Raw genomic sequence first — 23,904 nt, forward strand, 5'->3', positions numbered from 1 at the left:
GGTTTTTTTTTTTTAAAGATTTTATTTATTTATTTGACAGACAGAGATCACAAGTAGGCAGAGAGGCAGGCAGAGAGAGAGGAAGGGAAGCAGGCTCCCTGCTGAGCAGAGAGCCCGATGCGGGGCTCGATCCCAGGACCCCGGGATCATGACCTGAGCCGCCTGGGTGGCTCAGTGGGTTAAAACCTGGTTCTTATCTTTAGATCTTCAACAACAACAACAAAGAAATTAAGAGATACATATCTGTGTGCTTCTCTGTAAGAAACCACAGAAGGAGGCAAGGAGGCACCAATTTTGTTCCCTTTTTCACTCAGAGGAAGTCATGTCATAGCTGCTTAAAACCCCCTACGTTGCTCGAGTTGAATGAGAGATGGGGGGCGGGGGCAGGACTGCCGCTAAGTATTGCCCGCCAATCTTTTGATTCCCAAATAACATTTAAATCGAAGGTGCACTTGGGTTTAAGCACAGGTGTCCAAGTTCCTATTTTGGCAGAGGTTTCTCTTTTACCATATCGGAGAAAGATAGTGATGACCATTCACTGGTTAAACGATGTCACACAATGACACTGTTCCAAGCTGAACTGGAGACTGTCAAGACCCATGAAAGCCTCGGTGCCATTTCTCAAAATGGGACCCTTGCCATGTCTACATCAAAGCCACGGGCTGACAATGGCTAAAAATGAATGACATTACACCAAAAACTGATGATGTCCTGTATAGTGACAAACGTAACATTATAAAGTAAAATATAAAAAAATGAATAATTTTTGGCCTTACCACCAGATCCATCAAAAAAGGAACCGTGAGACGGTGGTCTGGTTAAGATGCATTTTTTTATCCAGATGATTTTAGGCCCATTAAGAGTTGGGAACCACTTACTTGAGTTGTAGTTTGGAGCAATAGAGAAAACACAAGAAAGGAATTCTTGAAGACACATGAGAGAGTATTATTAGAATTTCAGTCTCAGAATCAAGCCAATTTGGGGATTTGAACCAAGAAGTGCTAGCAGGATTCACTAACTACAGGGTTTTTCAAGAATCACTGCTCTGTCAATGAACTGTGAAATCAATGAAATCCCCAAATCTGTGCTATCTGGGATTTGTCCTTGGCAGAGAGCAGCATGGTTAAGACCAGCTGTAGGCTATGGAAATTATACAAGTACCTATATTCAGCACCCACAGATCTGAGGGATGAGGGAGCTTGGGAAAGGAGACTCTAGATACTGTGCTGAATGCTGGCCCATGTGATTCAGTATTATTTATTGGAGGGCCACAAATCTGACCTTCATGCGCATCTTGTCTTATGGTTTTTAAATTCAGTTATTTTTCAGTTATTTTCTTCTTTGCTCTTTTCAAAGTAATTTGTTTTGCTCTTATTTTCAGATAATCTCACGTGGGCTAAAGAGAAGCAAGAACAAAGATGTTCAGCCTTTGAGAAAAAGGCATACTAAACTTTTGTACTTTGGGATGGGGGCAATTTACCTGTGAATTCCCCCAGAATTTCACAATGACATTGGTTTATAAAAGATGCCAATTTTCTCTCATACTTATTTTGGTATTACCCCCATGGTATCAAAGACCAAGTTTCCTGATAACAGAAGTTGATGTAGCTTCTAAGGTCAAGGTTAGGGTCCCAGATGAGGGATATGTCTTGCATTTTCCTCCAATAGGCCGAAGATGGTCACATCTGGCAAGAAGTCTTTATTTCAGCGGTTATGTACCAAACTAAAAAATGGGGAAAGGGATTCTATTACTATTAAATAATGGGAGGGGCGCATGGGTGGCTCAGTCACTAGTGTTTGCCTTTGGCTCAGGTCATGATCCCAGAGAAAATACTCCTCGCTGGGCTTCCGGAACACTATGCTTCTGATTCATCTTCTGGTTTTCTTCCAACCTCATTCCTCAGTCTCATGTGTAGGTCTTTCTACTTCAAATTCTCAATGACAGAGCACCCAGGACTAAGTCAAATATATATGTCCAGTCCAGACCTCTCCTCTCCTGGCTCATGATCCAACTACTTAGTTGGCATTGCTTCTTAGATATCTAATAGGAATCTCTAAATATTTACAAAACTGAATTGTCTATAATGGCCCTACCTTCTATAGATCTGTTAAGTTTTCCTCATCTGAACTGACAGCAATTCCATCCCGCCATCCTTCCAATGGTTCAGGCAAAAACCAACCAGCCAACCAACCTCTGGGAGTCTTTCATAATTCTTGTTCTTTCCCTCACCTGCCACATCCAATCCATCACAAAATCCTGCTGGTTCTACTCGCAGTATATATGTAGAATCTGACTGACCACTTTCATTTCTAGCACCCTGGACAAAGCATCATTAGCTTTTACTGGATATAGTCTCTTTCTAGTCTCTCGGTTGCCCCTTCCCTCCTACCCTCCCTCCAACATCCCAAACATTTTTCTCAAAAGTGTAGCAAGACAATAAGTCAAATCACGTCACTGGCTTTTCATTGTTCTCAGAAAAAACCCAAAGTCTTTATCATAGCCTAATGTATATGACATGATACAGCCCTTGGCCAACCTCCTATTTCCTACTACTATACTCATTGTTTAGAATGTTCAAGTCACACTGGCCATCTTATTGTTCCTCAGAAATGTCAGACATGCCCACACATTGTGCTGACTCTTCTTTTTGAAATATTCTTCTACAACTTACCTGCATGGCTCAGTCTTTTACATATTAAATCATCAATCGAACATCACCTTCTCGATGATAACCCCCTCACTTCACCTTAGATAATCCCAAAGCCACTTTTCCTCAGTTATTTTAATTTCCCACTTTCTAAAATCTAACTGATTCCAGTATTACACATATTCATCTGTTTGTGTATATAATACAAAAAAATGTATATTGAAAATTGTACAAATTACAATGTGGGCTGCACAAGAATAAGAATTAATGTTTGTTTTGTTCATAGATGTGGTCTTGGCCCTTAAAAAATGGCTGATCACCAATAGGTTTTGGCCCTTAAAACAATGGTTGATCACGAAAGGGTGATCAACATATTTAGGAAATTAACAAATATGAGACATGGGTAATATTTTTTGTAATTTTCTCATGTTTTAAATATTTCTTATTTTATAAATTACCTTTAATGCAATATTTTGTTAACTATATGGTAAAAAATGACCTATTAAAATTAAGATTCTTAAACTCTTAGTTTTACTTCTAGTTCAATCAAGTATTAGACTTAATATTAGATCAATCAATTACCTTATTGCACTTTAGCTGTTATCTTCTTAATGTGCTAGTTTAGAAAAATAAGTAAAATAAAAATTTAAAAAGCATGCTAGTTTAGGCTGAGCTGAAGAAGATCCCAGCTAAAGCGGCACCAAAGCATGTTCCAATATGTAAAGTCATACTAGCATACAGGATTGTGATGATGCTTTGTTTTCAAATGAAGCAGCAAAAAAATCCAACTCCTCCTGGATAAGGAAGCATTGATTTTTTTTTAAATACATCTTTTGGAATGTATTTTATTTTTTTTAATTTAAATTCAATTAACCAACATATAGTACATCGCTAGTTTTTGATGTAGTGTGCATTGATTTATCAGTTGCACATAACAACCAGTACTCATCACATCACATCATGTATTTTATATTTTAACTTAAGAACAAATAAAACTTGATTTCTCACCATCTATCACACACACACTAAGGATGCAAAATGATATATTTTAGGTCATAGTACTGACCAAAGGCAAACTGAGAAGTGAGCTTCTGATTCCCAGTCCAGAACTGTTCCCATCATATCACATGGGATTCTACAGGAAATCTCTCTTCAGTGAGGCAGAGTATAATATTGTAGAACGTCTTTCATTATCTTAAAAAAACAAAAAAACAAACAACAAAAAAACACCAACTAACCCAAACTCAGGACTCAGAGTCTAAGCATGGGAAGGGAACACCAGAAACATCTCTTTCCTCTCGGGTAAGGCTGGGGGCCAAGGAAAAGCAAACAGAAAGATGTGGATAATGGAAACAAGGAAATTGAAAACAAAACCTTCTCTATGAGAAGAGGATAAATAAGACTGGATAGTGCTCTCAAGTTCAAGAGGACTGTCAAGGGTCCAGCATACCTATTTCCAAAAATCCCTCTAATAGCCACTAAACCGAAATGAACAAAACCAGACATAAGGAAGCCTTCTGTTTGGAGTTTTTACTGCCACCAGGCAAGTCAGCATGGCTCTCGGCAGAACTATTTACAAGGAATTACCCATAATGCTTGACACCACGATAATTCCCTTCTGCCCTGATGCATATTCGACTGACAGCATGGAAACTCTGTCTAAAGGAAAAAGTAAATGATTCAGCAAAGTGTGGATGTAAGACAGGGAAATGAACATCCAGAAATTCCACTACATGCGAAGATTCACTCCCCACCTAGCCAGGTAAAGAAAGAAAGGATATCACACATTCAGAGAAAAATTACAAAATGTTCCCAACTCAACCAATAAATAGTGCCTCTCTGATATGTGATCAGAGATTAGTCATAACCTGAAAAGGAAGCTGAGGAATCGGAGGTGTTGTTTGTTTGTTTGTTTTAACTTTGTTGTCCTAATGTTTCCTGGCCCAGAATTCTTCCTGCAAAAATTTTCAGAGTTTTTATGGTGTAGTGAAAATAATTTTGACCTAAAAATCCCAAAACCCAGACTGTAATGCAGGCTTTAACATTCCTTATTCACTGTGTGAACTTGGACCCAACACTTAACTCCTCTGGACATCACTGCTAAGATTAGAGTACTGATTAGCTGACCACTAGCATCCCTATCTCCTACTAAATTCCAGGATGTCTTGTAGTTCTCACCTTCTTGAACTGTCCATCAACAATATCCTTGTGGCTTCTGTGGAAGGAGCATAAAAGACAGAGGACCTGGGTCACAGTCCCATCATGGGCTCTGAGCAGTTTAACCAACTCCGAAGAGCTTCAGTTTCCCCACATGTTAAATGGAATCACAACAGAAAATCTACTTCTCAGATTTTGAAAGTTAGGAGTAACTCACAATGTATGTTTATTTTTCATATTTTTTTTTTAGTTTTCATAAATTCAAATTCACAGAAAAGTTGAAAGAATAATGTCCACGGACACCCATATATCATTCATCAGTGTTTAACATTACATCACATTTCCTTGCTATTTTCCTACACAAACACACACGTGTGTGTGTATTACTTTTATTGAACTATTTTAAAGTACCCTGCAGACCATACAGCATTTGAATTTGACTCCTAAATACATCATCATGTCATCACCAAAGAATAGACATTCTATGTAACAAGAACATTTCACATTCAAAAAGTTTAACACTGATAAAATAATCTTAACTAATAAATAATCTGTAATCAAATTTCTCCAATTCAATCATATTTTAGGTTGCCATGGCTTTTTTTTTTTTTTTGCCTTTAATCTAGAATAGTCCTTCAGTTCTTTGTTTGCTTATTTGCTTCTGATGTCTCATGATACTGTTTTTTTTTTTTTTTTTTTTTTTTTTAGTATTCAGGCCAATGGTTTTTTAGACTATTCCACACAAAACATATGAACAAATCTCACAATGCTAAGTGAAAGATGCCATACATTAGACAATACAAAAACAGACCCAACTTATCTCTGCTGTAGAATCAGGAATCTTAGGGATGTGTAGGGGTTACTGACTAGAAGAAACATAAGGCTGAACCATCAATAGTCTAATCCTTGACCCAGTACTGATTATGTAAATGTGTGTTCACATATTACTTAGGAAATCAATGATTTAAAATTAAGTGATTATTTGTCAAAATAAAATTAATCAAGAAATTGAAACAAATATAATTGGAGTTGCTTTAATTCTTTATTTTCACTATATAATGGAAAAAGTAGTCAAAAATATAGATGGATATCAATGATTATACTAACATAATTAACAGAAGTGTGTGAATAGATATTTGTTGAATTTTATATAGTAGAAACTAAAACATTATTCTTTCTTTTTAAGCTTGAAAGGAATGGTCTTCAAAAAAAAATGTTTATTGGGACACAAGCCTGCAGTGAGTTCCCCAAATTAAACGTATAGTTCAAGATTATTTGTTTAAAATTCAGCGACAGCAAAAATTTCAAAAGTAAGTTTACAAGGCCCTAACCATAGAAATCGAAAGCTGCTACTCTATGAGTCTATTAAGTCAAAGACTAAAAGCATAATAAGTAGTAAAGTAGTTAGAAACCATCTTAAATGAGAACATCATAAGTCTACATAATAAATATAAGCATACATAAATTCAAGTCCTTAATACTTTGTTATTAAATAATTTTTTAAATTATCAAGAATTTAGAAAAAAAATAGAAAAGCAGCCTCAAGGAGGAAATGATGAAATGCAGCAAAAAATAATTACAAAATAATGTGAGAGCCAGCAGAAATAAGTAAATCAAAGAACTGGTTCTTTAAAAAAAGGTAAAAAACAAAAATTGTAAAAAGGCTTAACAATCTAATTAAGAAAAAGAGATGAATTAGAAATAAGATATGGAAAGCTCTTTCCACAGTACTTAACCCAAACTAAGCTCTCAATTCTATTATTATTGTTCACCAAGAAAATCAAGGATATGGGAATAGATACAGGGACACATAGGAAATAAACAATATAAGAACACCATACAAAATGTTGGCTAACATTTAAAATCAGGACAAAACGGATGATACCCTTGGAATAGATTTAAATTACAAAATAAACTCGTAAGTCATAGGAAACCAAATAAATTAATAAGCAGAATAAATCCAAAACATACTGAAAGTGTAAATGGTTTTAAAGGTAGATGCCTTCAATTATTAAAGGACTCTTTTTAGTGAACATTGAGGTTATGTCTCCAATAACCTATCTATCCTTCCCTCACTGTCAAAAGTCCTGGGAAGTGTCCCCACCAGTACTTCCAGGCTGGGGCTCCCACTGTTTTAAGAAATCCAGGCAACAATTCCTTTATTATCATAATTGGATCAGGTGACTCATCCATAAACCCATCAATTCATGGCATTTGCGAGGCCAGAGAGTACAGATGGCTCAATTCAACAGAATGAAACCCAAGAGCAGATTGTATATGGACTTCTCAAAAGAAGATACCTCCATCTCATGAGACCTTATAGAAGCCAACCCTCTTTCTCCTGAACAAAGTACCACAGAGATGTGATGCCTGAAAATGCTACAGTCATTTTCCCCTTGAGCCAGCCTGAAAAGTCAGCCACCCCAGAAGATAGAATGGAACTGTAAAAAGACACCAATTTACTGGTGTCAGATGATCACTGAATCAACCACATAACCTGCCCAATCTCCTTACTATCCGGGTAGATAAGCATATGAACACATTTTGTGGTCGGTGTTGTTAGTTTTCCTATTGTAATTAAAAAGTCAAGTCATTCTCCTAAAGCACAGAAAAAGATGGTACTCCTCAGCACTTCTGGTGAAGGTAGTACAATCATGATTATCAAACTGAATGAAGAAAACAAAAGGCAACTGCTAACATAGAACACAAAATCCTAAATAGACTATGAGCAAACAGAATTCAATATGATGTTAAGAATAATTCACTATGGCCAAATAAGATTTATGCTAGGACTACAAAGGTGATTTAATTTTAGTAACACATTAATATAATATTTCATGACAATAAGTAAAATGCTCAAAAATAATACCATGATGGGATGCCTGGGTGGCTCAGTTGGTTAAGCAGCTGCCTTCGGCTCAGGTCATGATCCCAGCGTCCTGGGATCGAGTCCCACATCGGGCTCCTTGCTTCGCAGGGTGCCTGCTTCTCCCTCTGACTCTGCCTGCCATGCTGCCTGTGCTCGCTCTTGCTCTCTCTCTCTCTCTCTCTCTCTCTGACAAATAAATAAATAAAAAAAATCTTTAAAAAAAAAAAATAAATAATACCATGATAATTGTAAAGACAAAAAGTGAATGCTGGTTAAATATCTTAGTTGGTGAACATGTCAGAAGAGGACACACCCCAAATCAATGGGGACAGGACAATTCTGGACCTTGCTCTATGTACCTCTGTATCTGTATCTCTTACCAAATGCTTTATTACCAACAGATCTAAGTATTCCCCTGAGTTCTGTGAGCCTTCATAACAAAAGAGTAGAAGAGGGGAGTTATGGGAACCACTGATTTATATCCTGTCAGTCAGAAATACTAGAGGTCCTAACATGTGATTGGCATTTGATGTAGGGGAACTTTGTGGGGCTGAACCCTTAACCTATAGGGTCTGACATTAGCTCTAGGCAGATAGCTCAGAACTGAAGTGAACGTAAGACACTCAGCTGTTGGCATCAGAGAATTGGTCCATGTGGGGAAAACACTTTGATACATCAGGTATCAAAGTGTAGTACCTAGTGTGTAGAGGAAAAGGAGCTTCTCCCTTCAGAAGGTAACAAAAGACATTTAAAAATAAGGCACAAAAAGAATAGATCCTAGAGGCAAAGATTGATACACCCATCTATGTAAAATTAAGAATTTCATTTCATTAATCAAAATACATCATAAGGAGTAAAAAGTCAAGCCACAAATAAGCAGCATATATTTGCAACACTTATGATGACAAAAAAAATTAGAATAAAAACAAAGAACACTCATGATTCATGATTCAATTAGAAATGATTCAATTAGAAAAAGATTTAAAAAAAAGAAAAATGAGCCAAAAATTTGACCATTTCTCAGGAAAAGAAACATGAGCAACCCCTAAACATGTGGAATGTGCTCTAGCCCATTTACTAATCAGGAAAATTATAATTAGAATCACGTATTTCATATCTACCCTAAAGTCAAACTTCAAAAGCACAAATCCTAATATTGTCCAAGAAAAGACATGAGCACTTCTTCGATGGCTGAGGGAAAAGAAAGCTAGAATAACCACTTTAGGATACACTTTGGTGTTTACACCAGCGAAACTGAACATATTCATATCCTGGAACTCAACGGTTTGGTTCCTCATTATATTCTCTTGAGACATTTTTGCAAATTTGCAACAGGAGACATGTCATGTACAAGAATGTTCAAACCAATATTGTCTGTAATTGCAAAACAACAACAAAACCCTTGAAAACAACTCAAATATCCATTAAGAGTATAATGAATAGATAAATGGTGGCATATTCACTATATTGCAGAGAGCAAGAATCACAGTGACATGTATCAACATGAGCAATTTAGAACTATGCATCGTTGAATGAAAGGAGTAAATGCCAGAAAGAAAATCAGTGGGGTTACATTTATAGAAAGCTCAAATATGAGAAAAATGAAACAATGCATTGATTGGGAACACATACTTGAAAGTTACAAAGAAATGGAAGAGAATGTTCACAAGAGTCAGAAGAGTGGTTACCTTGGGGAGTGGGGGGCAGTGGTGTGATTAGGTAGGGCAGCTGGCGGGAAGACAAGGGCTGGCATGCTTCCTTTTCTTAATTTGGGCGGCAGAAAGAACAGTGTTCATTTCATCATTATTCTTCAGATAGTACATATATATTTTACACATTCCTTCTGTATATATTTTATGCATTCTATGTGCACAAAAATATTTTAAAACAAAATTAAATAAGTGATGACACTAAATAATTTTGGGAAAATAGCTGAATATGGAACACTAGCTCTACAGAAGAAATTAATTTATTTAGATGCCAAAAACATCAGAAACAGAATCCTTGGGGCGCCTGGGTGGCTCAGTGGGTTAAGCTGCTGCCTTCGGCTCAGGTCATGATCTCAGGGTCCTGGGATCAAGTCCCGCATCGGGCTCTCTGCTCAGCAGGGAGCCTGCTTCCTTCTCTCTTCCTTAAGGCAAACAGGAAAAAAGCTTAAAAGTGGTTGCAAAATGATACCCAGAAGGTTAAAATAAGCTATTAAAGAAACTTTATCAGTTAAGAAAGAAAATATTAAGATCCATCCAAGGCCAAATAAGCAAAAATTATGAACAAACCATTCACAGGAAAATAAATATAAATAGCATATATATATGGTGGGGAAAAAGTCAACCTCAATAATTAAAAGATACAATTAAAATGCAAGTATACCTCTATCAAATCAGCAGTAATTTAAAAAATGATGTTATTGATGCATTTGAGGCTGAGAAGAGGGGCAATGTTCTAGATTCCTAGAAGAATATACCCTGGCCAATTCTTTCCAGAAGTATGCTTTGCCAAATGTTTTTTAAAAACGTGGTAAAAGTTCCTATCACCGAGTAATTAATTCAACTCTTAAGACCGCACAGGAAATAACTAAAGTTGGCGGGCAATGGCTTCTTACTAAACATTAACTGGAGTATTATTCATAAGTAGGGAAGAGGTAGAAATTTAAATCTCCAAGAAGTAGAAAAAATGGTGAAACATGTAATCACTTATATTTAAATAGAATATTATGTCACCAATAAAACAATATTTTCAAGCATATATATTTAGTAATATAGAAAATTGCTTATGATAACCTACTAATCAACAAGGCAAAAAATCTATATAAACACCTATGCACACAGATATCTCAGCATGTGCATATATTCCATCTGAGTGTATATGTGTATACATGTATGTATGTATATATACCTATATATGTACTTATGTGTACATACATGTATATACACTCACATATATAAAGGCTGGAAAGATAAGTTCTGAACTAGTAACAGTGGTTTACCCTATGTCCTCATTCTATTTCTGAATTCTATACAATAAACCTGATGGCTTTCATAATCAGAAAAAAATATATTTGGAAACATGAATGACATACTATGTGATAGTCCCACTCTATAACATTTATAGTCCTGAATTTCAAAGCAGAAGATTGATGCACCCATGCATGTATCTTTAGAAGGGATTTGTTTCTTTTGCTGAGCTTAAATTCTAAAGGTCTAGACAGAGCATCTATCTCAGAAAGGACTTATTTTTCAGATAGTGCCTAAAAGATGTGCTAGAGGAGGCGGCGGCTTGTGATGGCAGCAGCAATAGTCCCCGTGACATGTATACAGAGCGTTACAATTTACATAGCACTTTCAGACCCATAATGTCTTTTAATCACTCAGTCCCATGGAAAAAATGTTACAGCACAGCACAAATGCCCCCGATCCCCTCAACTCAGCCCAACACTTGCTATGGCGGCAACACAAGAAAGCAGACAATAGAGGATGTTTTCAAGGAGCTTGCAAATCTGGTTAGAGAGATAAAACCTGCACCCAAAATACGGGTTATGTGATGAGAAATAATCATAAATGTGGGTTTCCGGCCTTCGTCCTCTCCTGCCTGCTAAAGAGAACTTGCTTTGCTCCTGTTCATTCGCCTCCTTCATGCCCCCTAGGGGGTTCAGCCACTGCGGGACCGCTTCTGGGCTGCCCCTGGGCCACTTCTCTGGACTTCTGTAATCTAGAGCTGCATGAAAGGACAAGAGATTGGGGGAGATGTTTGGGGGCAATCTGAGAGTAGCGGGTGAGTTAAGTGGGTGGGGAGGAGATAAAAGGGTGTTTTCAGAAGAAACAGCATCCTGTGGAATTTGCGCACCCTCCGTGACGTCCGAGAAAGAGCCGTAAACAACCTGAATCAGTGAGAAACCACTTTCGGCCACCAGACTGTTTCTCTGACCACCACGTTAATCTGAGCCTAAATCAGGGCTCAATACTGGAGTCACAGCAGCAGGGAAGGTACTTACCAAGGAAACTTCTCTTCCCTCCCTGGGCCATGACAGTTTCATTATCTGCGACTAGATCTACTTCAAGGGCATTGGGGCAAGCCAACTTCTACAATGACCTTCAGTGACCTCCATCTCCTGTATGTGCCTCTTGGTGCAATACCTTCTTCAGTTTGAACTGGAAACAATGACGGGCTTCTAGTCCATGGGGTACAGCCACCAAAGGCAGCAAGATGACAATTCTGTGATTAGAGGTTATACGAGGCTGGGACTCCAACCTTGCTCTGTCTCTAGAACCTTCTCACTCACACAGATGGATTAAAGCAAGATGCCTACATGATGAGAAGCGTGAGGTAGCCTCCACAAAACAGCCAGCGAGGAGCTGAAGTCCTGCTGACCGCTGAGGACACTTGGAAGTGTCCCTTCGCCAAGCCGCATTTGTGATGACTACAGACCAGCTGGCAAACTGACTGCAGCCGAGGACAGTCCCCTGAGGCTGAGGACCCAGGGGCACCATGCCAGACTCTGATGCTGACACTGAGGTAACAGACGGGTGTTTTTACGGCCTCTACGTTTCATGGTACTTTGTTACTCAGCGAGAATGGCTAATCCAGTCGTATATTTACTTTGTCTTTCCTTTTGCTTTTTCTCCCAGAAGCTTCTCATTATTCCTCCATATCAACCCAACCCTCTCCCTAATTCAAGTGTTGTGTTCGGATGGTGTAGACACTGAAGCAGGGCGTGAAGAACAGCGTATCTCTGAAGGGGGAGAAAAATACTGCTTTGGCTAAGTTCACTGCACCCCCCAGAGCAACCCCTTTGCCCTCAGAGCTCACAACCCACAGCTGCTTCACCACACAACGGAGAAACAAATCGAGGCAGCTTGATGGCAGCCCTCCCCATCCTGAGACGGGACAGGAGGTGCAGACGGTGGACAAAACCCAGAGCATCGCCTCCTTTGAAGGTCACTGAAGAACACCAGATCCCACACCATTTTCTGGGACATATGCACAGAAATGCGCAAGGTGCATTTCGAGACACTTCCCAGGTCCTCTGGTCACTCTGCCCACCAGAATACATCCCGACCGCCACACTGCCCTTCCAAATCTCAGAAGGGCTATCAACTGCTACCCTGGTGACAGTCCTTTCAGGGTAGCCACCAAAAGAGCAGGCAGAGTTAGGTGTCTCCAGCCCGTGCTAAGCTGAAAGAGGTCATTAAGCAGCCCTGTGGTGCAAGGTGTGAACATTATTTTTTTACCCCTGTTCTTCCTCCAGGGTTCTGAACAGGAAGCATATACGCAGTAATGGAAAGAGAACAAGAGAATTCTGAAGAGCTAAGGCTAAGGAAACGAGATTTTTTTCTACCCAGTACAACGATCTCCAAATCAATACCTCTTAACTGCTTTCTACAGTCTTAATGATGTCGGGAGCATGAATCAAGGAGAAAACACGTCCACTGCCTCCAAGAGCTTGAGGGCTTGTCACAGAGGTAAGCTTATACTAGAACCAGAAACATCTGGAATGGTTCTTCTCTTCCACTCTCCCCACCTGGTGCATATCTAGGTCTTGTTGGTTCCACCTGCACAACTGGATCGCTTTTCTCCCACGTGGCTTCTGCCCTAGTTCATGTCACCAGAGCCTCTCCGTTGGATGACTCCAGCAATCTCTTGTCAGTAGCTGCTTTCAAGACATACTCTACATCACCCAAAATGTATCTCCAAGGGATTCCCAGAGCGTAGAATTAACATGTCCGTAAGTTCCTTCGGGGATGAGTTTCTGCCCCTCCTCTACGAACCCCCTTGTGCCACACTCACCCCTCCCTGTAACTCACCACATTCACCTTCTTTCAGTTCCTTAAACTCACCAAGCGTGGAACCATGAGAACCACCAGCCTTAGAACATTTCAACCTCTGCATCTCTCTGCCTAGAACATTCTAGCCCATCCACCTAAGCCACCCACACTCAGTATGTGGCTGTCCCTGACCTCTCACCTTCTCAGTACTTACAAACTTCCAATCTTAATCAGGGTGCTCTTTAGTTGCCTATAAAAATTTCTTTTTTATAATACTTCACAATTTACGATTATATATTCATGAGTGTGTTGAGTTAGTTATGCATATCCTCCTCGCTAGACTGCAAACTCTGACAGGTCAGGACCAAGTATATTTTGTTCGACTCTTTCAATAAATGACTGGATGATACTCTCCCTCTTCTGAAATTTTATAGTTCTTTTTATCTACCTGTTACCCAGCATTTTTATTATAGTTACTTGTGTACATGCCTCATTTTGTCTAAAAAATTTATGAGCTCCTTGAGGACAGGGTCTGTGTCTTATAAATCTCCAGATCTACCTTAGGTTCAACACACAGCCCTATATGTAATTGGCACTAATAAATATGAATTGAATGGATAAGACAACTTAATTGTGTCTTATGAGTCTTTAGAGATGGTTTCATGGTGTTTGGGTTAAATATATTAAAGAATGTGATCTCTTTCTGACTTTCTAGATATATATATCAGTGATGATTCCATGGGATGTAAGCCAGTATGATAAGATTTAAAATTTCTAACTCACAATGACTCAGCAATCTAACAGACTCCCACAGGGAGGACATTATAGAGGATTTATTTTGGTTTTGGTTTTAATGTACCTTATTTATGAATGGAAGAGAAATTTCATCTCTGTCCTAGTGATAAGGATTTTTTTTTAAAGTGAGGGATACACTAGGAAAATACATGTTGATAAATTAAAGAGTATTTTTCTCATATTGCCTTTTCTACTATATTCCCTCTGTCTCAATGTGGACTGTTTCACAATGTCCCATGGACTCATTATGCCACATAAAATAATGGGGGAAATGGATTTATTTAAATGGGCATCTATAAATGTCTCTGAAGAAAGGGGGTCAGTAGAGGTGCCATTTACCATGGAGCCAAAGACACGGAAGCTTAGGTATCTCTCACAGTCTCCTTCCAGCGCTCTATTATCATGAAATTTGCATAAGTATTTTAATGGCCATGAGTTAATACTGTTATTAACTCCCCCCCTCTCTGGCATTGCTACTTTCCCATGTCCTCCATCACATTTCCTGTCACGTATGGTAAATGGTGCCATGGCACTTGGGCTATCACACTCAGGAGAAATGCTGAGGTATACCTAGGTCCTGGTTTGTGGTACCCATGTATGAGGTTCACGGTGAATACCACATGTAGATAAGTCATTGCCATCATCCCAGGGTAGAAAGAGCTTCCAGGAATTCCCCCACTGCCAACTATGCCAATGTATCTAGTGATGCAACACAAAGGTCAGGACCAGGAGTAATTCTCTTGTGTTCCACATACATCTGAGGGCTTGTGGCATTAACAGGAGGGAAGGATGGAGGATACGAAATGAATTACTATTTTCTAGATTTTGTGTTGGTGAGATTTGGCAATATTTCTGCCTGTGCGATTTGTTACATCTTTTCTCTCTCTAAATATTCACCTTCGTAACTATTTTTAAATTTTTAAAAGGATTCCCCCAAATTCAGCAGAAGTCCCCACAAAAGCTGGATTGACTCCCAGCATCCTCACCCCTATTGGGTGACTTTTCTAATAAGAGCTCAGGGTAACTGTCAAACACAACTGAATCCTTAAAGGACCACTCTTGGCAAGAACACCCAAGAGCAGGCTGGATCTCTTACCTTAGACTTCCACGGATGACGAAGCCATCTACCTGCTATTCCTCTAAGTTACCCCCATGGGAACCTGAGTAACAATTCAGGCAGTAGTATTTTGCCTTTGAAATGAGAACAACAACAACAACGAAAAAGGCCATATCCCCCCATCATCCAAAAACAGGGCAAGAAATAAGATTATGCGTAAACTCTGAGTTTTCAGGCTTAAACTGAAGAAAATAGAATCTCTCTTCTTCACAGTCCTTAAAGAAAAAGACATTACAACCTTGACAAAATTGCTTTTCTTCTAATTCAGAGAATATTTTTCTTTTAGTTTACAAAGCATGTTCAAATTCTTCAATATACATCCAGTGGGCTCCCTTTTAGACCACCATGAAGACACACAAAATGGAACACGCCATTGCCTGTGAAGCCAGTGCTTATGATGATTTTAAAGACATATATCATGTAGAGATTGCGCTATTTAAAAGGGGGGACCGCAGGTGGAAATGTGGCCACTTAACGTAAATGGAGTTGAACATTTTTATTCTCATGGTCTTCTCAGGGACACTGGCTTCAGCCAGTTTGGGTGAGTTTCTCTAAAGCAGTGGCATTCAGATGAGTTTTCTTCTCTTTTTTTCCTTTTTTCAATAACAACTCTATTGAGATGTAATTCAAAAATCGTAACATGCACCCTTTAAAGTGTGCAATCAAGTGTTTTTAGTTTATTCACAGAGTCATACAACCCTCACCACTCTCTAAGTTTGGAATACTCTCATCCCCCAAATTGGTTGTTGGGCTTTTGGGTTATTTCTACTTCTTGGCTCTTATGAATAATGCTGCTATGGATATCTATGTACAAGTTTTTGTGTGGACATATGTTTTCATTTCCTTTGCATATATACACAGGGGTGGAATTGTTGGGCCATATGGTAACTCTATTTTTAACAATTTAGAGGATTGCCAGATTGTTTTCCAAAGTGGCTGCACCATTTTTCATCCTCACCAGTAGCAGATAAGGGCTCCAATTTCTCCACATGCATGTCAACATTTGCTATTGTCTGTCTCTTTTATTTTAGTCAACTTAATGAGTGTGAAGTAATATCTCATAGTGGTATTGATTTGCATTCCAAATACTTTTCGTTTTGCATACCTATTAGCATTTGAGTATGCACCCCATGTTATGTGTGCTGGGTTATTTATAAACTCGTACACATATAGTACAGTACAAATGTAGCATACAGTATACTGTATAAAACACTGACTAAAAATATGTTCTAAATACAAGAAAGAAGTTTTAAGATTTTTCTCCAAGATGTCACAGAATGGTCCTTTTTACTCTCCTGGAGTAATTTGTCCCACTTGGAATGGAATATCTATCTAAAAGACCTGGAAATTTTTAAATAAGAATTCAGCTGACAGTCAAGGATTCTAATTTTCTTTCAGCCCTATTTATGTGTTGGGAGCTCACTATATGCTCTGCATTCTGCTAAACACATTCCGGTATATAAATTTCATAAAAGACGGTCCATGGCGTCAGATGTCACAGTCTACTGTGTCCCATAATCAAGACCCTTTTCCTTTTAAATTGGGAGCATGTGACCATATTACATAAATAGTAATTCATGGTACAGTCAAACACACAAAACTAAACAAACTAAACTGACATATCTTAAATTATAGACAGTAATTCGTATGTGTGTGACAAGCCACAGAAAGTAATAATTCATCCAAGTTCCACCAACTCATTGTTACAGAAACAATTTCTTATATTTGTTCCTCTTCTTTATAAGTACTAAATGGTGTTTGCATAATCCACTTTTTCTCTCCAGGTGCCTTCAAGATATTTTCTTTGTTTTTGTTCTGTTTTTTTTGTTTGTTTTTTTGTTTTACTATAATGTGTCTGTGTATTTTTACTTGTCATATGAAGACTTGATTATATCTACCGACTGGTAAGTTTCATAATGTTCAGCAAATCTAGAAAGTTCTCATCTATTTTGTCTTCAAATAGGGCTTTTTGGGTTTTGTTTTATCTTGTTTTGTGGGCGTACTGGTTAATAATTGAGCGGTGCAAGTGAGCAAAGGATAGTTAGTTTGGAGCAAGACAATCTCCAAGATAATCGAAAGATAAAAAAGAAATCAGTAATAGAATTAGCAAAATCGTTTTGCAAATCAACTGTGAAAACAATATGAGGCTGTGGAAGACACTCTTAAAATATGTGGCACCTGCCTCTGTAAAGCAATAGTAAGTCATATACTTGTTCAAATTCCTTTACTGCTAGGTGACCTCAACTAAAGAATATCACAGGTGAGTTGAGGCAGCCTTTGGGCCAACAGATAGGATGAGCTTTGGTGATTAACACGGTTGTGAGGATGGATGCCAGGAATTTTGACATCCAGGAGCAAGATCTGCTTGATTTGAATGGACTGTGGGGTCCACCTAACTTCCTCCCTTAGTCAGGAATAACCACATGCAGTTCAAAACCCAATTAACCTTCAAAACCAAGAAAAGCAGGAAACCCAATGGCAACAAGGGAGTTCAATTAGTTCCTGAAATTCCTCAACAAAAGAAGGGCCAACATGGGGTGGAGGCAGAGGCAGGAGAAGGAGGCTACCAGCTCTGTGGAAAGACAGCAGCTCAGACAGAAAGAGATCTAGGACTTGAGGGTGGCTGGAAGAGGCCAGTGGACCCTCTCGCTTCCCTAATAGCATTTTTGTACATCTCCCTGGGGACTCTTGAGAGACCGTGAAACATTTCGTCATCTCATGAAGGACATGTGTTTATCTGTATAGAAGGTTCTAGTACTCAGGCAACTACACACGGCTCATGGGAAATGACAAAAGGGATAAATAAAAAATTTAGCAGGGCTCAAATTAAACTATAGGTCTCAAAGAATGAGTAGGTCAGAAACAGCATTCTTTATAAATAAAGGAATATGGGCTATAGGTCTTCCTAGTGAACTTGGCTCTGGGCAAGTGACTCACTCTCTCCAGATCTCTCTAAGTCCCCCTGAATTCCTCTATCTTCGATATATGATATTACTGACCTGTCAAGGCTTGCTAACATTAAAACCTGAAATATTTGTTAAGCAGAGCACAAAGAGTGCCCAATAAACGTGACTTCTTCTCCTCATATCCAGGTCTCCCCCACTTCTTCCTAGGAACCTGTGACACGAGGAAGCCATTCCTGAAAATTAATAACTAGAGTTGGAGTGAACAAGCCAGCTTCACTGTTCTCACTGTACAATCTTACTGCTTCTTGCTCTCTCTTGCTTCCGTATCTTAAAAAAAAAAAAAAAAAAAAAAATTTAAATTAAAAAACCAAGAGCTTTTCCTCGTATACAAGATTTCAATCCTGCTGATTAATTTTCATCCAGTTTGAAAGAAAAGCTATGTGGCGATCTAAGCAAAGGTCCAGTTGTTCTTATCGTGGATGAGAGAGTTACACTGAGGATGCTGAGGCTTATCCCAGGGCAAGAGAAGAGAATTTCAGGGTGACTCAAAGTCTGGTTCATAGACCACCGGTGTCTGCATCTGTGGCAGCTTGTAGAATCAGCTATGTTTCTTAGTAAACCCTAGGTGGTTTGCACGCAGATTAACATTTGAGAAGCACAGTATGTACCACCCTCCCTTTGCCTGGGCACCACTGGCCCTGATCCCCTTCTTCTAAGTCTGGGGTAGAGTCCAGAAGGCCCTACCTCTGCTCGGTCCCCATTTTAATCCACTGCTGAGGGCAGGGTCATTCATAAGTCCCTGGTAGTTCTGTGACAAGACCCGTCAGAGCTGAGTTCCATAGACTGTCCTAGAACAAGCTGGTTCTCTTTGTCAGGGCTTGGGCCAGAGTCCCAACAACAGCCAGGAGGGTAACAAGGATGCGAAGATTGTGGATTCACAATGCCCAAGGCCCACAAGCAAGGCATAGTGTATTCCTTAGACACAAAGGCAGCTGGACAGACACAGACCTACTGCCCTCACCCCATGACCCACCTCCTGACCACAGAGGAGATCCTATAAAGAGAAACTTCTAGGATCTTCAAAGCGCTAAAATGAAAAATTAAAGATGTTGGATTTAGCAAGCAAATGGGAGCAATGTATCTGCTGCTATATAAACCCTCTAGGTCGGTTGGGGCATCTTCTCTGCTTTGTATTTATTAATGTAATGCTAATTTGTTCCGCTAATAAGAGTTATAACAGGAGGGTAATGACCAGAAGCCCCGTACAAATTGTTCGTCATCTGTTTTCTTTTCTCTCTCGCTCTCCCTCTTTTTTTTTCCCCCCTTTTAGCCATGAATTGATTAGAGCCTGGAATGAAGAAAATGCAGTATCTGTCAACTCACTATAAATATGGACGGGAAATTCTGAGAGGGGTTTTTCTCTTTCTTTGGCATTTGTTTCAGTGCTGCATGGATTTATTCAGAAATGAGCTGGGAAGCCAGTATCATAAAAATGACTAAATGCGAACATAAAAAATTAAACCTTTGTACCTTGGACCAAGCTGATGGTTATCTGGCTGCAGCCTCATCTCCATTTTTATTGAAAGCAAATTTTGCATCTCTGGATGATTCAAAGGGTGCTTCATTTTATTCTTCCCCTTCTAAATGTGTGTGGTTTGGGTGCTCTGCTTAACGCTGTCCAGGGGAGAGGATAAAGCTTGCCTTCAGGCTGCTATGTCCTGCTCACCCAGCCAGCTCCGAAATCATATGCTATTTCACAGAAATCAGTTGATTCAGACCAAATCTGTCGTCCTCAAACATGCCCAGATTTCCCCATTTCTTAAATAAGCAACATTAAAGTATTTCCTTCCTGTATGCTACATCCTCAAGCTCAACCAGTCTCTGTCTTACTAATTTTTTTTTTTTTTTTTTTTTTTTTTGCTTCAGCCAATGTGTTTTAACTACATACTGTGAGGTGGGACTCGCTTTAATACTCCAGTCTACACCCCATGGTCTTCATCGTGCATACAAGCAAATATGCACAGAAAGAAGTCAAACAGACAAGAAAAGAACGGGCTGGGGCTCCATCTAGGATTTCAAACTGAATATCCAGGGATCTTTTTATTAGCTCAGTGCTTCCCAAAGTGTGGCCACTAGAGCAGCAGAACGGAGGTCCTCTAAGAACTCGTTAGAGCAAAAATCAGGAGGGGGGGGGCACTAATCCCAGATCCACTGAACCAGAAACCCAGCAGTCCACATGGCACGCCTATAGGTGATGCGTTGTCAAGTTTGCGAAGGGCTATCCCACCGCAGAGCTGGCTTCTGTCTTGTCCTTCAGAACTTTTTTTTTTTTTTAAAGATTTTAGTTATTTATTTGTCACAGAGAAAGAAAGAGCGCACAAGCAGGGGGAGTAGCAAGCAGAGGGAGAAGCAGACTCCCCGCTGTGCAAGGAGCCTGACTCTGGACTCGACCCCAGGACCCTAGGATCATGACCTGAGCCGAAGGTGGACACTTTACCAACTGAGCCGCCCAGGCGTCCTCCTTCAGAACTATCTGGAAAGACAGAGGATGCGCATCGTCAGCTTGTACCCAGAAGCCACTCCCTCTTTAACAACTCTGTGTCCATGCCCACAGCTTTCTGAACAGCCCTGCTTGCACGTTCTCCTTTCTCCATTCAGCAACCGTGCACTGGACGCATTCGAGGGTCAGGATGCCACCCTGGGCACTCCGCATCCAAAGGCACCGACGCAGTCCCGTGTTCAGAGGGAACAGCAACGCTGAACAACAGTCCAACGGTCATTGGTGACTTTGTCACGGGCACACCTTGTCCTGCTGGTCTGAAGGCACCTGGCACTACCGACTGTGCTCCCGGCCAGGACGCTCTCCTTCTGTAACTCTGCCCCGTGGCAGGTGGTTCCGCTGTGCTCGCCTTAGCTTAACCTTCCCCCACTCATTCCACCAGAGGATGAGCCCTCCTTAGTACCTCGTTTGCCTCCATCTCCTTTTCTCTTACATACCTCCTCCTGTTCGTCTTCTCAGAGCTTCCAAACTCCGGATTTTCTGCCTCTTAACGGCACCGTCATTTTCCACTGAGGCTCACAACCCTGGCTAGTCCTTCACCCTTTCTCCAACACCCCAGACCCTAAAGTAATCAGAGGCCAAGTCCTCATGCTCATGCTGCGTGTCTCTAGCATCTCCTCATTTTCACGCCCCCTGCCACCGGGTGAGGCTGCGCCTTCGTCTCCTCTTACAAGGACTGTTTCACCAACCATGCATCTGGCCCTCCCCATCTCTCTCCAGAACCCATCCAACAGAATAGACAAAGACATCTTTATAAAAACTGTGTCACTAGCTGGCTTCAAAACTCTCATCGAGGGGCACCTGGGGGCACAAGTGGTAAGCGTCCGACTCTTGATTTTGGCTCAGGTCTTGATCTCAGGGTTGCGAGATCAAGCCCCGTGTTGGGCTCCACGCTCAGTGCCAGGTCTGCTTGAATTACTTCTCCCTTGCCCCTCCTGCTGTGCTCTCTCTTTCCCTGCAAATGAACTTCTCCAGGTGTTTCTTCCCTATGTGCTCCATCATTTCCATAGGAGAGACCACCAATAAAATGTTTCCAAAGGCAACCATTTTTTGTTTAACTTCTGTTTATGTGTTTTGTTTATGTGTTCGTTCATCTTTCACATTATTACCTGTTGACAACCTATTTTTCTTTGAGATCTAACTGAAATAACACCTTCTTCACGGCTCTGCCCTAGTTCCACCAACAGGATTTGGTTGGTTGCCTTCCCAAAGTCTTCCAAGAGTTCTTTGCTGGTCTTTCCCTGCTTTTGGTTATTCTCTTTTGTGTTTGGATATTGGTGAGGACAGATTGTCACCAGCCCTGGAGAGCTGCATGTCTTTTGTTGCCCTAACTGGTAACTTTCTCAAGGGAGAGACTCATTAGATATTGGTTAAACATAATTGAGATTTGTTTTCCTTCTTCTGTTTCTCCCTTACATACCACCAACGTATGATCCCATTTAGTTCTCAAGAACTGATTCACGAATCAGATTTAGCTTCCACCGCAACGATCTAGAATTTCCCTTTCACGGACTCTAATTCAAATATATCCACAGTGCCTTTTCTCTCATCAGGTCTTAAATCCAGTTTCCCAGGACTCATGGGCTGTTGGTGTATGGTTTGCAAATTATCATTTTGATTATGATGCAATTAATCCAGGCAGATCTGGGTAAAAATGTCTATACTGTGTGACCTTTGTCAGTCTTTCAGAAACTCGGTTTCTGTACCTATAAAAAGGGATGAATTCTTCCTGCTTTGGAAGGTGTCAAAGCCAAATAAGACTATAAAACTGAAATGTCTAGCAAAATAGCAGGTCACAAAACCAGAGTTGAAGATTTGCTTTCATCTCACAGATAAAGACACCAAGGCCCACTTCTTCGGTCACCAGCTTGATGGAAGCAGAGTCGGTTGTTAAAATCACTCTCGTTTGACTCTCTGCCGGGTCCCTCTCCAGATAAATGAGACCCATTCCTCCCAGGCCCTCCAGGGCCTGCGTGGCTGAGGGCTTAGAAGGGAGCCAGTCCAGAGCAGGCTGGGTCTGTCCCCAGCCCTCCCCCTCTCAGGGGGCCAGCCAGCGCTTACATCCCCTCCTGTTACACAAGGAGCCTCAAAAAGCCAGAGGAGCCATTTTGGAGGCATTTTGGCAAGTCTCCAGCAGCAGGGTTCCTGTAGCAGCCGGGCTGACTCGCTCAGCAATGGAGGCAGAAGTCTGCTGGGGTCTGACCTCTCCTCGGATGGCTCCTGAGTGCCTCCGGGAGTCTCTGGGGCAGTTGTGACACCCTGTGGCCAGGTTGGCTCATCACAGCAGCGTGTCCCTTAGTAAAACAAAGAGTGCAGGAGGGAGGTGCAGGAAAGGGAGAGCCGGTCCCCGACTTTGTGGAGCATCGGGCCTCCTGGCTTCCCCTCATGCTCACCACCCCTCCACTGCCCAGCCCCACCTCACTTCCGCCTCCATTAGATTCAAGTGCACCCTCTCCGGCCTCCGTGAATCCAGAATACCCCCAAGAGAGGAAGTAAAAAGGACCAGAGGTGAAGAGCACAAGACCCAGAATCAGCACCAAATCCCTCCAGACGGCCCTGTCTTCCTTTCCATGGCGCCCTCTGCCACACATCAAGTGAGCTGTATACTGTAGGTGCTCAACAAATGTTACTGAAGGCGGAAGACGCCCCATGTCCCACAGCTTGATCAAGGGGGGATAGTTGTCATATGCTCTTTTGTCACATTAAATCAATACAAGTCAATCTCATCCTTGTAAAATTCCCGTGTGATCTATACTGAGTCTCCAACAGCAGGAATGAGGAGCCTTATCAGAGAAGTGTAGAAGACAGGAATCTGCCTGAGCATGGATATAACGAAATTCTTTCCACCACAGCAAGACAACGCCATTCGCGGAAGCCTGGGCTTTCTGTGAGCTGCCACGTTTCTGTTCCGTGGTATTTTCCACTCTAGCTCCAATCTCTTTTCCTTCCCCTCTGGAAAGGCCCTTAATTCCAGTTTTATCTTTTTGTGCTTGTCTTTATCCCGTGAGAATTTTCTGGTTATTATTATTATTGTCATTGTTATTGTTATTAAAAAATTGAGCACTGTTGCACCAGACTGAAATGAGATTA

At 40.6% G+C, this 23,904-nt stretch overlaps 1 protein-coding gene across 1 annotated transcript in view; it reads right to left on the bottom strand.

Annotated features, from left to right (window-relative positions):
- Positions 1 to 23,904, bottom strand: part of AGBL1 (AGBL carboxypeptidase 1) — a 661,016-nt gene that overhangs the window by 249,679 nt on the left and 387,433 nt on the right. The gene's annotated exons all lie outside the window — the stretch shown is intronic.

The sequence above is a fragment of the Mustela nigripes genome, chromosome 13, assembly GCF_022355385.1.
Source record: "Mustela nigripes isolate SB6536 chromosome 13, MUSNIG.SB6536, whole genome shotgun sequence".
In the NCBI taxonomy this organism is placed as follows: Eukaryota; Metazoa; Chordata; class Mammalia; order Carnivora; family Mustelidae; genus Mustela; species Mustela nigripes.